Here is a 15,564-nt window from a genome sequence, read left to right on the forward strand (position 1 = left end):
GAACAGGTTTGTGCAGTCAAGCTCCCCGTGATGCCTCACAGAGCAATGACCATAACACATCTTGCCTTAAGAGCCCTTTCCCTGGGAAGATTGCTGGCCTGTTTATAAATATTGCCTATAACGAAGCCTCACACTACCCCATGTGAGCTATCCGAGCGCTATAATTAGGGCTGTGATGAATCCACATTGTTATGGATGCGCTGGACACCAAATATCAGGCCTTAAATTTCCGAGGATGCCAAATGCGAGCGTGGCAGATCAGACACTCTATCCCATTTGTTGAAAACAAATGTCTTATTTACGTTGCCCTGGTTGTAATCTCTATCCCCAAGCTGCTGTTATTAACTAACATGAGTTTTCTCGGATAGCTGAGCAAGAGACAAAGATCATCAGGGAGGCAGGAGTGTCGCGGGAGAGGCAGGATTAGGAGCATACTTTACTCAGACAATTATTTTCAAAGCCTGTGGATGTTTAGGCCTTTATTATCTCCCCAAGAGCAGCATGGTTTCCCTCTGCCTCTAAACACTGAGGTATAGGACCAGCTGCTTTTGCAGCACGATTCCCCGTACGCCGAAAACACAGCCTGTTCTCACCTGCTGGAGCCAGGAGGATATTCTGCAGTGCCCAGTGCTGATATAACACTCATCAACCCCTGATGGCACACCTGGCCCATCTCCACCACTTCTGAGACCACCCTCCAGTCCAGGTCCACCCAGCACCAGCCTACTCCTCAGCCCCGCTCTCCAGCAGCCAAGCCCAATCCTGGAGGGCTCTCTCTGGGGAAGAGCAAGGACCCCGAGCCACATCCACGAAGTCTGGATGAAGGCAGCCCAAGCTCAGTGCTCCCAAAGCACCATGGAGGTGTTGAACTCAAGCCAACAACTCGTGGTACAGACCAAAGTCAGAAGAGTCAGAAGCATTAGCACGGCTTGAAGCTGCCCACAGGTCCGAGCATCATTTCACAGCCTGGGGCAGAAATCAGGGTGGTTTTGAGCATTTTCTACAGCCACCCTGAGCTTTTACCTGCTGGCATTGGGAGCCAAATCTTCAGCATCAAAAGGGGAGTGAGAACTCGTGCGGCAGGCACCTTCCCACTGCGTGCCGAGGAGACGTTCCTCTGAGGTAATTTAAAACTCAGGGCTGATTATTCATTGCTTTGGGAACCATCCCAATTAAAACGGTCTGTCTGAAGCTAAGCTTTGAGCTTAAAGCCTTTCCATCTGGGGCCACGGCGTGAGCTCTTCCTTGCAAACACTGGTCCCTGGGAAGCGTTCCTGGCTGGGGAAAAGTACCGCTAAGTACAGTCAGAAAGATGGAGAAAGCCAGGGCTGAACTTGCCTGTGCCTTTGTGCCTGCAAAACGTCTAACTGCATGCATAAGCACCTTGTTTGCGCAGGCAAATGTGGATTTAGCATGCACAGCCAGGCTCTGTGAAGTAATTTTACAGTCAGTACGTACGTGCCAACCTCTGAAAATTTGTCCTCAAACATCCTTTGGATTCCAGAGTTTATCCGTGCAGGAGTCAAAGCGACTCCTGTGTTTGTGCTTGCCATGAAGTGCCTCCTCGGCTGAAATGAGGCAGGACCAAATTTTGTCCTTCCCTTTTCCTTTGGCTGGCTTTGGGGAGTGGGCTCTGGGGTGAAACGCTGCTCCAGCACACATTCAGATGTAGCCCGGCTGCTTCCAGGAGCTGAGTTTGAGCCCTCCTCACCAGGCTGGGACTCTGCTGCTGGCCCAGGGGTGCAGGTATTTGGGAGAGATGTGCAGATCTGTAGGGGATGGTGAGGAACTCATACAGGGCACTGGGGAACAGTGGGTCAGGCCGAGGCTTTTTCCATTGCTCGTTTTTAAAATCCCTTGTCATGCACAAGCACACCCCCGCTGCAGTAATAAGGCCCCAGAGGCCAAGAGAGGCCAGGGGTATTTAGGTTAAATTTACAGAGTGTTTTCATAAAGTCTTTACTTGTGTCCTTTATGATCTCCCTGCTCTTTCCCATAACCTTCCTCCCTCGGTCACCATCTTCCATCCTGAGAGGTCACTGGAGAGGTTTGGGGGGTCTGTAGGATGCTTTTCTTCATCTCCCCTCCTGCTTTCCCAACTGCCTCGAAGAGCCAGAGACAGAAAGCACCAAATTCAGCTCAAGCTGCCCTCACATCAATATTGTTGAGCCAAAGGAGGCTGGTGGGTAGCAAAAGCCCAACCCTGGGGGCCAGATCGTGGCTGTTGTCACGTACCCCACTGACTTCTGTGCAAGCAGACCATGGTCTTCAGCATAAGGATCACAAATGTGCTTTCTTCTATGGTAAATAAATAAATAAATAAATAAAAGAAGAAGAAAAAGATCTTTGTGGGGGTGTATATTGATGATTGGTTATAGATGCTGAGACGCTGGTTTGATCTCTCACCAAGCGCCTCTCCTGGGATGGGCCCATCCTAAAATTCACACCACCCTGAACTTACTCCCCGCTGCGAACCACATTTTCCGTAACTCTTCTTGGATCAACCACCCAATTTGCAGCAAATGATCCGATTCTGCAGAAAACCAGCACGCTTTTCTCCTCCTTCCCTTGAAGATCATGCAGCCCGTGTTCAGCCTGCGGCTGGTGGGAGTTTTCGCGTTTAAAAATACACGTCCCCATCCTCTCTCACATACATGCATGGCTTGCACATGACGATCGTTTATTAAAACTCCTCACTCGGAGGCGAGCGGCTGCTGCAGACGGATTGTTGCAGGAGAGCTGGCGACGGAGGAGGTGAGCGCATCCCCACACCATCGCCGGAGGTGTCTCTGCCAAGCCGTGCCCGGCAGGTGGGCTTTCTCTCAGACCTGGCCCCTTATTTCTTGGAGCTGCCGTGAGAGAAACCTCACCGGGGCCACATCTTGATCCTTATGTTCTTCCTCCCAGCTGCCCTCTTGTTTGCTCGTGTTATTCTGCCTCTTAGTTAATGATGAGCTCTGATGTGGTTAAACACTGACACAGCCAGCGAGACTGACTACAGTGATATATTTTTATTATTTCTTTTGTGCAGCACTTCATTTACCGTGGTTCATATTATATCAGGAATCTGTTTAAAACACGCTCTGGGGTCTCTTCTTCCTATTCACTGCATCCCATTAATGCATCCTGAAAGGGATTCTCACATATACACACTTTCTGTGCTTGCTATTTTCTGCCCTTTCTTCCCTTCACCAATCTGCATCTCTCCATCCTGCCGGGGGATTAGGGCCATTGTTGCTATTTAAAACAGCTTCCCTTTGGTCTGTGCTCTGAAGGCTGGACGCTGGCCCGTCACTTTCCCACCTGCTTGGATAGTCTCTGCTTGGGACTGAAATCCCTCATTATGTCCTTGACTTCAATGACGCAGATCTGCCGGGGAATCAGGGCCGTACACAATGGGCAGCCGGTGTGGTCCTGCCTCTGCAAGTACCGAATCAGGGCAGCCTTTCAACTGATCCAGTTGGCCCACCGAAACCGAGAGGCGATGGCTTTGTGTCTACCACTGTATGGAGAGCGGGCCTGGCTTCTCCTCCGTCCTACAACATCAGGCCTGGGGCACGCAGGTACACACAGTTGCAGCTCCATCATCTGAGCCTCATCTCCACGTCCAGCTGGGCTCAGCTTCATGCAAGGTCTGCAATGAGGTAAGGAAAGAGCAATCAAGAGAAAAAATTAAGCCTTCATATATCAATATATATATTTATTTATACATATATATGTACATCATATATCTTATATATGGGGAGGAAACCAGCTTGCACACGTTTCCTGCACTGGCTGTAACTCCTCTCCCATCCTCCTCCCTCCAGCCTGAGCACAGGGCAGATGCAAATAGGGGCTGCCTCATCTTTATGCCACCTGAACATTAAGATGACAAGACGATCTCTGGAAGCAAGGCTAAAGCAGCTCTCCTTCCCTTTAGTGTAGCTGGGGCGGTTTAAGAGACAGATCTAGGTGCTTGGGTCCAGCCCATTATGTTCAATGGAGCTGCATCCATTTGCAGCCGTGCCGCGTTTGACTCCCGTAAAACACATCGACATGGGGAATAAATGAGTTTCTATAGGTCCTGGAGTTGTACACAAATGCACAATGATCTCAGATCCATCTGCTCCCCAAGGCCTGAAAGTAAAATCTGCTTCCAATCTTATGTTTTATGCTTATTGCTGTCATGCTGTTTATACACCCGAATGCTGCACATTCTCGTTTTGTTTAACATAAACAACAACTATGCACCGTCTGCTGAAACTTTGTCAACTGCCTTTTCCTTCTGTCTGGATAATGAAAAGACACAATCCAGCAAATGCATCTTATTCTAACTGTTTGCTTCCAGACGTAATACATCAAGCCCGAACATAAGAGGCGAGGGGAAAAAAATTAGATGGATTTCGTTTTGGTAGATGCAATTCGGCTTAGTTTCATGGAACTCGGTACAACAGCAAGCAAGCAACAGCCAACAAACCATACCAGTGCTGTATCCTTCTAAATCCCATCCCAGAGCTTGCTGATGTGCCGTGCCAGGGTGGTCCACAATCAGCTTTATGCCTCACGGACAGATGCTGTGTTCACTGGGACAATATTTGCTTTTAAGGTGTCTTAAAGAAAGACCTGTACGTGGAACAGCCTTCCCACCTCTGCAGTGCTGGACTTTCCTTTGATACATAAAACTGTGGGCTGCATGGACCTTGTTTGGTATAGAAATAGAGGGTACTGTGAACCTTTTAGGTATTGGATCCTAAATATTTGAATGCTCATAGCTCTTGTGCCCTATGATGCATCCAGTCGACAGTGGCCAACACCTTTAGGGGAGATGAAGCTATTGCTCTTCTCAGGGTCTCCATTACATCCAAATGTGCCATGCACTGTGCTAGGCATTCTGCTCCTCCTAATTAGACTGAGCAGTGGTAATTCCCCTCTGAAAGTGAATTTTCTTCTAAATGAATGCTCTTATGCTCACAGCCAGGGTTTGAGAAGTGATGTGCAGAAACAAAGCTATCTGGCTGTCATTTTCTCCTGGACACCAGAAATGCAAGGATGTCAGCCCTGTCCAAACAGCGTGTCATTGCTGTTCCCTCAGCAAAATGACATCCAGCTCCTCGGCTTAAGCTGCAGAGCTTATATGAAGAACAACAGAAAATACAGAGAAAGAAAGAAGAGAGAAAGAAGGAGAGACATTGATAAACTGCTTTTAAACTCACTATGTGCATTACTGTTATAAAACATATGTATCATCTTAGCTTCTGTTGCTCTAACTGTGCCAAATTCAGGGGGGAAAAATACATAGAAAGCTCAGCAAAGCCCCATCCAAGAATACAGAATCTGAAAACTTCAGATTTCTCTCTCTTTTTTTTTTTTTTCTTCTTTCTCAACTCACATAGCTGTGTAGTGGCAACAAAAATCAGTCGCCTAAAATTCTTTCCACCCTGAATTCACAAAGGGACATGGGTTTATGCAGGTCCCCTTCTCTACCCACAGCCTTCTTTCCTGTAGGATTTCCACTGAAGCTGCTCTCTACTACCAATCCTTGGGTCTCAGGTTCCTCCTGCTCCACCTGGCCAATTGCACTATGCTGTATTTGCAAGGCCCAGCACCCTTAGCCCAAAATTCAGAGCATCCCTCAGACCAGAGATGTCCACCCCAAGGACATAGGGATGCTCCCCAGCAGCACGTCTCCACGGAGGAAGGGTAAGGGCCAACTTGGTGCCTCGCTGCTGCAGCATCCCCAGCACCACCCCTGTGCAGGGTGTGGATTCCTGCACTGCACAAACCGTCTTTCTTTGGCTTACCGTAGCCTCCAGGCAGATTGCAGCAGAATTTACAACATCCTCATCGGGCAGAAAACAAACAGGAATGGGCTCTCATAATGTTTTGCAAATACAGAACGACTCAGGAGCGATGAAGAAAGCAAGAGCATGAAGAGTCACGGTAATGATAGTTACTGTTATTGATAACTACAAAATTACTGGAAAAAAAAATAAATAAAGCATTACACATAGCTCTTGTCTGAGCAGTTTGATCATTCCATTTCCATTTTTGAATAAAGAAAAGCTTGTTTTGCTATTACAGCTTCTGAAGCAATCCGAGCCATATGCAGGGATGCCACACAGAGAAAATAAAACACACACACATCCACCACCAGAGACAGCCCGACATTTTCCAAACCTAAAAAAAAAAAAAAAAAGAACCGTGAGTTTATCCTGAATGTGGGCGAGTTCTCATTTCACTGAGACAACTTGCTGGAGAAGATGGCTAAATAATCAGCTGGGAAACTAAAGACACTAAAAATCACTTCACTGGAAGATTTCTGGGGCCTGGGATTTGACATAAAGCACAATTCATCCATGCAGTTTGCTGCTCAGGTGAGTGCACACCCCTGAATGAGCTCAGTTCACTGCACACCTCTACAAGACACAAGTTTAAGGCAGGGTTGGACATTTCGATAGCAAGAACGGCAAGAGTAATAAAACAAGGAGTTAAAAAAGCCCCATCAGTTCAGCAGGGATGTAAAAACCCTTGGTGGAAGGGATGGGGGAAGACGAAGAAGACAAAACAAGGATTTTGTAGGCAAATTTCTCTCTGAGTAAATTTTTCCATAACAGTAGCATTTTTAGTGTCTTCCCTGAAGCAGAAAGGAGCAATGGGGTGATAGGATGGGCATGAGGCAGGATTGTGGATCAATTGAAAATCCAGTTTTCTGCCTTCCACAAGGGAAGCATATTCATCTCAAAAGAGACAAGAAATGTAGCTGGAAGCCAGGACCCCATCTCTCATTCCTTCCAATCTATTTCCAGGTAGGTGTAAGAGCTGGCCTTCATTTTGGCTAAATCCTGTCCCTGCTGAGGCCACCAGGGAAGCTCAGAGGTCCCCAAGACATGGTGTTTGTTTGGGGCAGGGTGCCCGAAGGTCTCCTGCTGGAGGGCTGAGCAGCCAGCTAGCTTTGTAACCACGGGTGCTGAGCACACACATTCCCCATGCTCAGCATCACCAGCTCTAAATCAGGCAACGGTGAGGTCAGTTCCTGAGAAGGCTGGAAAAGACAGAGCTGATATTATCACAAAAGCTCCTGTCGAGGGCTGTGTTTGCTGGCAGCAGCGCAGTGGTGTTGCTCATGTCTGGAAGTGCCGGGAATGACAACATTTCTGCAACAAAAACCCAGCCCGAGCCAACACGCAGGAGCAAGAGAGGAGCTAGAGGTCTGGCAGCTGACCCACCTGGAGAAGACCTTAGCTTCTGGGTCCACTAAGGAGGGCATGGGCTTCTCTATCAAAATAATAATAATGATTTAAAAAATGGGGATTGATGCACTGATGCTCTGAGATATGATGCCCAGTTCATCCTTGCCCTGTTCTTGGTGCTGAGCAAGGGGCTGGCCAAGGTGGGTGTGGAGAAAGGATGGAAATTCACCTTGGGAGCCCTGCTGGAGCAAGCAGGTGTCTGTGATCCGGGGTGAAGCACTTGCTGAAAGTTCCCCTGAGCTCGTGGCGTTTTGTCACCATGAATATTTAACTAAGCCATGGCCCGCCTGGTGCTTTGCAAACACATTCCCACTGCCATGGGGCTGCCCAAAGCCTCCGCCAAGACAGAGGGGACATGCAAAGGGATCCTCAACCTCAGGCCAACACTTCCACTCCTAGTCCATCCTAAACTCTTGACCTGAACACTTGACTTGCTGGTTGGAGTTGTTGCAATTGGCACACTAATACCAGCTTTTCACAACCATCAGTAGGATTCACCCTTTTCAAACCAGGGTCTTCAGCAAGATGAATCTGTCCTTGTTCTCCCACCATCCCAAAATGCACCCAGCACCTCCTAGGGCAAATCTGGCACCAGGCTGAGCAAACAGGACACCCTGCAGCCAGGAACACCGCATCTGCCAGCACCACTTTGGTTGAATCCCATGCCCAAGGGCAGCCAGAAGCCAATATCTTGAAGACAGTGGGTTTGAGGACTCTGCTGAGACCTGAGCACTGCATAGGCTTCTGAGAATGGAATTTTTTTCCTGAGAATTTGCTGTGGGTGACCACAGCAAATCTGGCAGCTCAGGACAGATAGTTTGACTCCAGGTGACTGCAGCCACTCTCAGGGATCACCATCCCCAGACCAGCTCTAAAAAGTGATACATCTCAGGCTGCTTTTTCTCTTTCTCCCATCCCTTTTCTGTTATTAGAGATGAAGGGAAGCATCTCCTTCAGTGAAAAAAAATATATTAAAAAATAGCCCTGATCTCTTTCTCTTGGGCTCACATCTTTCCCATGAGCGCATAAACCTCAATCATCCTGACATTTTCATTGATTCCAATGAAAGGACAAATTAAAAGCTGATCATTAATTCACAGGCTCCCTCTGCCCCTCTCTCACATAGGAACATCGGCTTATTTGTGTCAAATATTCACTTTGTGCTCTGTCCTCAAATGTGCCATTTATGCCCCAGAAGAAAACCCTCTGCATCATGAGAGCTTATTTGGGAATTATCTGGACTGCAACAGACTCTTGCCCGCTGGAGGTCTCTCCTCAACCAACCCTTTCCCACCACTGCAGTCAGTTCCTAATTTTCTATGCTTTTAACCCCATCATGCCCCTTCATGCCAACTTGGCTCGGTTTTGAATTCTCAGCAGGCTTCCAAAGGAAGAAATCAGCCTTAGGATCCTTTGACACCAGCTTGCCTGCTGTAGCCCATTGAAATTTAATTTACTCTTCAGTGGATGAGCCGCTGGCTTGCAACCACCCCGTGCAAATCAGCTTCTCTGCTGACATGCAACCACATTGCAACCAGCTCCAGTAAACGTGTCCTGCTCGTGCTCCAAACCTTCTTGCTGCCTGTAGCCTGACTGCTTCCCAAGGCTTTGCTTGGGAAAAATGCTGGAGTCAGGGAAAATCCTGCCTCTTTCAGCCCTGGCGGCTGAGTCTGCTTGCACATAGCCCCTCACACCCCACCAGCTCAGCACAGCATTCCCTGAGCTCTTCCACCCAAACTTCATCTGCCATGAGCTTAGCATCAGCTCCCCCCACCCCAGACCACGTAACTTCGGCTGTGGCTTTGCATTTGCATTGGTTTTCCAGGCAGAAAATATGGTGCATGTTAAAGACCCCAGAGCTGTAGCAGGAGGAGGTCAAATAACTTAGACAAAGTCACAGAAGAGAAGCTAAGAGAGGCCGTGGTCCATCTGAGGCCTCCCAGCCCCATACATTAACCGCAGCCATCCTCGCCTTACATCTCATTTTATCCTCTAAATGCTGGAGGCTGTTTAGTGTCTTTTTTTTTTTCCTTTTTTTTTTCTTTTCTTTTCTTTCTTTCTTTTTTTTTTTTTTCTGTTCAAATATTTTACTAGCTGCACTGAAAAAAGAGCTACAAACAGTGGGGGAGAATCTCTCATGGCCAGAATACAATGAAGTGCATAAGTGCGAAGGATTGCTCTTTACAATGCTCGAATCAAAGATAAACATGAAAAGAGCCACATCCTCAGAGCATAAAACAGAGGAAGACACCATTCCCAAGGGGAGCGGTAATGCCTTTAACAAATAAACTACCTCAGAGGTCAGAGCAATGTGGGGAAGGATATTTTTTTTCATCCTGCGACCCACCTGAATTTCAAATCCTGGCAATTTGCTGGCAAACAGCTCTGGAGAACAGCACTGAGGTGTGGGATGTGCTGCTGACAGAGGCCCTCTTCCAGGGACACCGGAGCACTCCAAGGTCTCTAACTGAGGAAACTTCACAGCATCCCTACAAGCTGCCTGGAACATCCGTAACGTGACATCAGGCCCATATCAGGCTGATGGATCACTTCTGGGCAGCCAGGAGCACAGCGTGCTCCTTGTGTTTTCCAACCCAGAGCTGCCTTGCAGAGTTTCAGACCAAAATACCCCAGGGAAGCAGGCAGATTCCTTCCCAAATTCAGGAGCTGTGGTGGGTGCCTCCTGGGAGGCCCTCCAAAGGGCAGGGGAAAGGCAGCATTTTCACTTGCTTTAGAAAAGAGCATTTACAATATTCAAGACCCCTAAAACATGCAATCTCATGAAATTCAGAGGCACAGCGACAGGGACAGACATTCCTAAATCACTATGGAAAGGCCAAACATGAAGCCCCCATAAGCTCCTCCAAGGAACCCCACTGCCCCGTGTGGATCTCCCTGCCCAGAACTGCCCCATTTGAAGCCCTACACAGAGCATCACCCACGAGGGCAGAGCAGTCCTGCTCACGAATCACTTCTACAAGCTCTTCACCTCCCCTGGGATCAGCATCAATGTGACCCCCCAGGCCAGGGTCCAGCAGTGAAGAAGTGACCTTCAGCATGGTCACTGTGCACCGAAAGCATCAGGGCACGTTTGGAGCCCACCACCTTCGTGTTCAGCCTCCAGAGCGAATTGTAGCTGTGTCTGGGGGAAATGGAGGGCTGCTGAATATTTATCAGGCTTTGAGGAAAGCTGCCCTTCCCCAGCAGTCCCATAGAAACAGAGTCAGGGCTCTGCCACTGCTGGCTGTAGATGTCAAATTATTCTATGCTTACACCAAGTGTACAGCTCTGCAAAACTGCCCTGCAGCAGGGTCTACGCACCCAGACTATCGGTAATTTTATTCAACACTGATGAAAAGATGCAGGAATCAGCCTGGCAGGGGAGGGACAGGGACGGACAAGTGCCCAGGACAGACCCTGGGACATGCTCAGCTGCTGCAGGCACAGATGATGGTGGGGACGAGGACATTTGGGGAGAGGAAAAAAGAAATGAAAGATCAGAGAGGAAGCAAGCATGAGAAATAAAATGAGCAAAAAAGAAGCAGAGCACAGCTCCTTTCACTGGTATTCCCCCAGCACCCGCAGGCAGCCGAAAAGTTGGGGGGAAAAAAGCAGTGTTGTCTTTCAGCAACTAATCCTTTGAGGGAGCAAATCAAATTGATGTATTGCCCAGGGAAAATAGGAGCCCACCAGCAGCACCAGAGGAATTCGATCGTAGGAGGGCTAAGTGAAGAAAATGCTTTTATATTTTATTCAATTTGAAGACGTCTTTTCCAGAAAAAGGGGGGGATCCCATTGTTAAGTTACATCAGTGCCCTCCCCGAGTCCCATGAAAGCCTTCTGTTGCCATCCACAAGCGTGGGAATGGGTCATTTGGGGCACGTCCCAGCCAAGGAGAGCTCCCTTTGCCAGATACCCACCAGACGGGGTTGGGTTCCCCATGGGACCCTTGTGCTTTATGTTTCAAGTCTGAGGACGCTCAGCCCGCACGGTTACCAAATAGTTATTCTGGCCAATTTATTGCCTTTTTGTGGAAATGGGACCTCTTTGTCTTGCTCCCTGAGCTGGAACAGCCTTTTCTGCTCCCATACCCAGTCACCTGGGCACTTTTTCTGAGCTCCAACCTTGCTTGTGCTACAGGTTACTGTTGGTATTTCCTCTGCTATGTGATGACTGAGTGGAATAATGCTCAGGTTTCACCAAGGTGTCTGACACAGTTACTCCAGTTAGCACAAGAAACACACTGCTTTAAACAAGAATAAGAAAACACCTGCCTGCGTTCACCTGCCCCAAACCACAGCTCCTAAAACACAAGGCAGGCAGGAAAAGGTTAGCCTTAGCAGTTGCTGGCAGGCCTGAAAATCATCTCCGTTTCCACCTGGTGCCAAGGAAAGCTGCTCCCAAACCTCTCGCCTGCAGTGCGGATGAGTAACAGAACAAAGCTGAACCTGCTCCAAAATGTGGCTATGGGACCAAGGTCGAACATGTGCTCAGGACAGGTAAAGGAGTGCTTTGCCCTCACTGGATTGGTAGGAGCCCATGGAAACGGCTGCAAAGGTGACCTCAGCCAGGCAACAGACCACTCGTCTCTTCCCTGTGCTTCTTGACCCTCAAGAGACAGAAAGAAACACCCGTCAGACTATATTTATGGCAAATTCACAGCTCTCACTAGGTCTTGAGCAGCCCAACAGGACAAGCATCAGCAGCTCTTGCTTTTGACTACAACACAAAGCCACCACAGGTGAGACCAGCTCCTTGCACATCCCCTGGCTCGCTTTTCCTACAAGATCTCTGCCAAGTGTTTGCTCCCTAGGAGAACAAATTGTCCACACTTTCTGTGCAGATACACCCCACTGGGAGCAGGGAGCACTGGGACTGAGATTTGCAAACTCAGGCTTGAAATCCTTTTTTTTTTTTTTTTCCCATCATTTTTAGTGATGGCATAATTACTTGCAAAAAGTAGAGGGGAAACTGGGCCACAACACTCACACTCAGCCAGTGTCAAGGATGCCCAGCCTTACAGGCGAAGCAGCCCCCAGAAATGCAGCACACGGTTGCTGGGGGCCTCCCATTTGCACTGCTCGGGGTGGCCACGTTCCCCAGCAAGCACGGGGCTCGGGGAGAAGAAAGGCTTTTGCATGGTTCATGTGTCAGGCACGGCCCAGCAAGGTCAATCGGTTTTGCAGGGGGAGCCAAAGGAGAGGGAAAACTGCAGCTGATCCCGAGGAAAGGGGGGGAAGGGGAGAAGGAATCCGGGCCGTGCCAAGAGCTCTGCAAACAAACCTCGCTGCAGCCTCGCAGATGAAAGAGCAGCGCCCGGCAAGGGGGCTCCTGTTCCTAGGCATAAATCAGGAGCTGCTCAAACCAAACCAAGGACACCCCGCTGGCACGGGCAGGAGGAGAATCACCCCCTCCTGGTCCTGAACAACAGCCCTGGGCCCCCGAACACACTGCCCAGCTCCCCAACGGGAGCAGCTCGCTCGGGTGGCAGCGTGGCCATGGAGCTGGGGGAGATGCAAGCCCCCAATACTAGATGCAAGCCCTGTCCAGGTTTTGGGAGCCTTCGAGCTGCAGCCACCCATGGGAGGCACCTCCAGCCTTTGTTTCATCCTCCCAGCCTCGACAAAACCCCTTGGACACCCAGCATCATGCACGGGTGCCCAGGAAGGGAAAAGGGCGGCTTTCCCGAAAGGAGACGAGCAGTGACAAAGACCGCGGCTCGCTGACAGCACGCTGAGCCACAAGCCACTTTTTACACCCTTTTTACAACAAATATTAGCTGGAGGGGGGCTGCGCTTTTCCCACTCTCCCGCCAGCACAGCCTCTCATTGTTTACTCTCCCCCAGCAGCCCAGGCGCTCTCGTTAATGTGCTGTGATTGAGCACTTCGGAGGGGACGGGTTTGGGGTTAGCTCCCGGCTCCCTTCGGAGAGCTGTTTACTCTTTAGTGATGCCTATGGCCCGCTGAAGACAGCGCTCCTCCACCCCTGCTGGGCCCATCTGCTTTGTCTGCCTGTTTTCCTGCTGCCACCGGCAGGCAGCTGGCCCGCGCGTTTCAGCGAGCGCTCACAAACCCCTGGAGGGGAAAATAAAATTAACCCGGTGAAGAAGGGGGCTGGGGAGGACAGGGAGGAAGGAGAGAGCAGGGCGGCTGGGGAGCCTGCAAGGACAGGGCCCAGCTGACACCAGGATGCTGCTGGCACCTGGTGAGGGTTTGGCCATTTTTTTTTGTCTTGTTTTGTGTGTTTTTACCTGGAGGAGACAGCGTGCAAGAAGGCTTCAGCTGTTCTTGGGTCCTAACATCGCTGTCCTATAGTGTGAGAGCTTCAGACCCCATTTCTCCTGGTCGTTGTGTTTTGCCATTCGTCTCCTCTGGTTGTCCTACCCCTGCACCGCTGTCACATCTGGCCCAGGCACCCATCCTTTCCCCAAAAAGAGCCCAGCACAAGAACACGGCCATCAGACCCCACAATCAGAGCCAGGGGCTGGCCTGCTCCCCCCTGCTGTCACCCCAGCTGTGCCTCTGTCATTGTCCTGCCAAAATGCCGCGCTTGGCTGCAGCCACAGCTCCCTGGGAACCCACATGTGGTCTCAAGGCTCATGAAAAAAAGGTCTAAAGAGAGCCGTGACCACAGCCACAGCTGGCACAAGCCACAGGGCTACATCCACAGGCACAGAGATTTCCTGATCGATGCCTTCGGAAAATCTGGCTCTGCCTCCTCCCACAAACCAGACCCTTTGCAACTCAGGTGGAGGTGTCAGCAGAAAATAAAAATGAAAAGTGAGTAGAGGTCTGTCCGGGGAACCCCCCCTTCCCAAATTACAGCCATGTGCTGGGGGCAGGCAGGCTGATACAAGCACGCACATGCATGCAAAAATTAATGTATTGCCTACACTTCATGTGCACACACACACCCTGCAGAAATCACCAAGGGGGGGTTCTTCACATGGTATTTCCTCTAAAGCCCCCAGGTCTGAGCACTGGGAGCAACCGGGAACCAGGGGGGTCTCTGGTTTGCCTTCATCCTGTCTCAGATCCGCAGGCATAAATGAGATCTGCGCTTCCCCTCCCGGCTAATGGGGAAAGTAAGTGGAACCAGAAGTTGGCCACAGTTGTCAAGCCGATATTATATGCTGGGAAGCCAGAAAGTGTCACTAATCTCCAGAGAAAACTGAAAGTCCCCGTGCACACAAATGCCTATGGATAAATAGGTGTGTAGGATCGAGCATCCCCTGGGGGTCTCAGCTCCTGAGCCTGCTCGCTGGGTCTCCTGCTAAAGTATTTTTTTTTCAGCTTCATGCCACCCACTAAGCCCATGCATCCCCTCTCCTTTGTGGCAAGGCAGCCGTGGCAGAGGGAGGGGGCTGTGTAGCACTCAGCAGGGCTCCAGATCATGCATGTGCACCATCGCCTGCTGATACCACAACCAAAAAGCCTTTGCAAAATGTGAGCCCCTGTACCATGCTCCCTCCCCAGCACAAAGGGGTGAGTGATCAACATGGCCTGCCTGGCATGTTTGCCCTGGGATCCTCCTCTCTGGGTATGCACAGCTCCTGCTGGCATTAAAGGGAGATGCTCGTGTGCCTGCAGCAGAAAATAGATCCCCCTCACTGTCTGAGCTGTATTTACAACAATCAAAGTCTCCATAAATTACAGTTATCCAAATGTTCTGCAGGTCTGGATCCACTGGTGACACTTATTTTTCTTCCCCTCCTTTCCTTTCTCTTCTCTCCTTCCACATACCAGGCTTTGCCAGCACTGGTCCCATGGAGCTGCCCATCAGAAAGAGCTGAAGGAGGAGAGGCTGAGGATATTCACTCCCGAGAGCCTTTGACAGCACAGAAAAGGAAGAAAATGCCACCTGCTACCTGATGGGGACTAATTTCCTACCTGGAAAATCTGGTTGCTAAACATCTGGCCTGACAGGCCAGAGAGATGGCTTCCAGCAGAGCTGGGGAAGGCAGCAGCGTGCATGCGCTGCACTGGAGCCCTTAGCCACAGCTCAGCAGCACCAGGCTGCCTACAGAGAGAGCAACAGCAGCAAACCCCCTGATTTATCCTAAATTTCTCATACTGTAATCCTCTGCAAACTCCCAGGGAGCTCAGCAGCACCTGTGTGTAGGGGAAAGAGGAAAAGCTCTTCCCCAGGTGAGAGCCATCCCAAAATGATGGGTGCATTGTGTGAGTCAGGACCTCCAGCTGCGTCATGGCAGCCAATGTTTTGCAACACAGCTGCATGCTCAGAAATTTATTACCTTGCATTATGAACTATTTCTTGTAAGCTGGAGGTTGTGAGGAGATGGTCTGGGAGAGGGGGAAGCTAACAGAGCAG

At 49.9% G+C, this 15,564-nt stretch overlaps 1 long non-coding RNA gene across 1 annotated transcript; it reads right to left on the minus strand.

Annotated features, from left to right (window-relative positions):
• Nucleotides 1–448: 448 nt before the first annotated feature.
• Nucleotides 449–15,307, minus strand: LOC137852083 (uncharacterized). The gene is made up of 3 exons (XR_011093643.1): nt 15,112–15,307; nt 13,484–13,653; nt 449–3,634 (listed from the first exon to the last, which is right to left on the minus strand). It is a non-coding gene; the product is annotated as an uncharacterized lncRNA (long non-coding RNA).
• Between the last annotated feature and the right edge of the window lie 257 nt (nt 15,308–15,564).

This window comes from Anas acuta, chromosome 2, assembly GCF_963932015.1.
Source record: "Anas acuta chromosome 2, bAnaAcu1.1, whole genome shotgun sequence".
In the NCBI taxonomy this organism is placed as follows: Eukaryota; Metazoa; Chordata; class Aves; order Anseriformes; family Anatidae; genus Anas; species Anas acuta.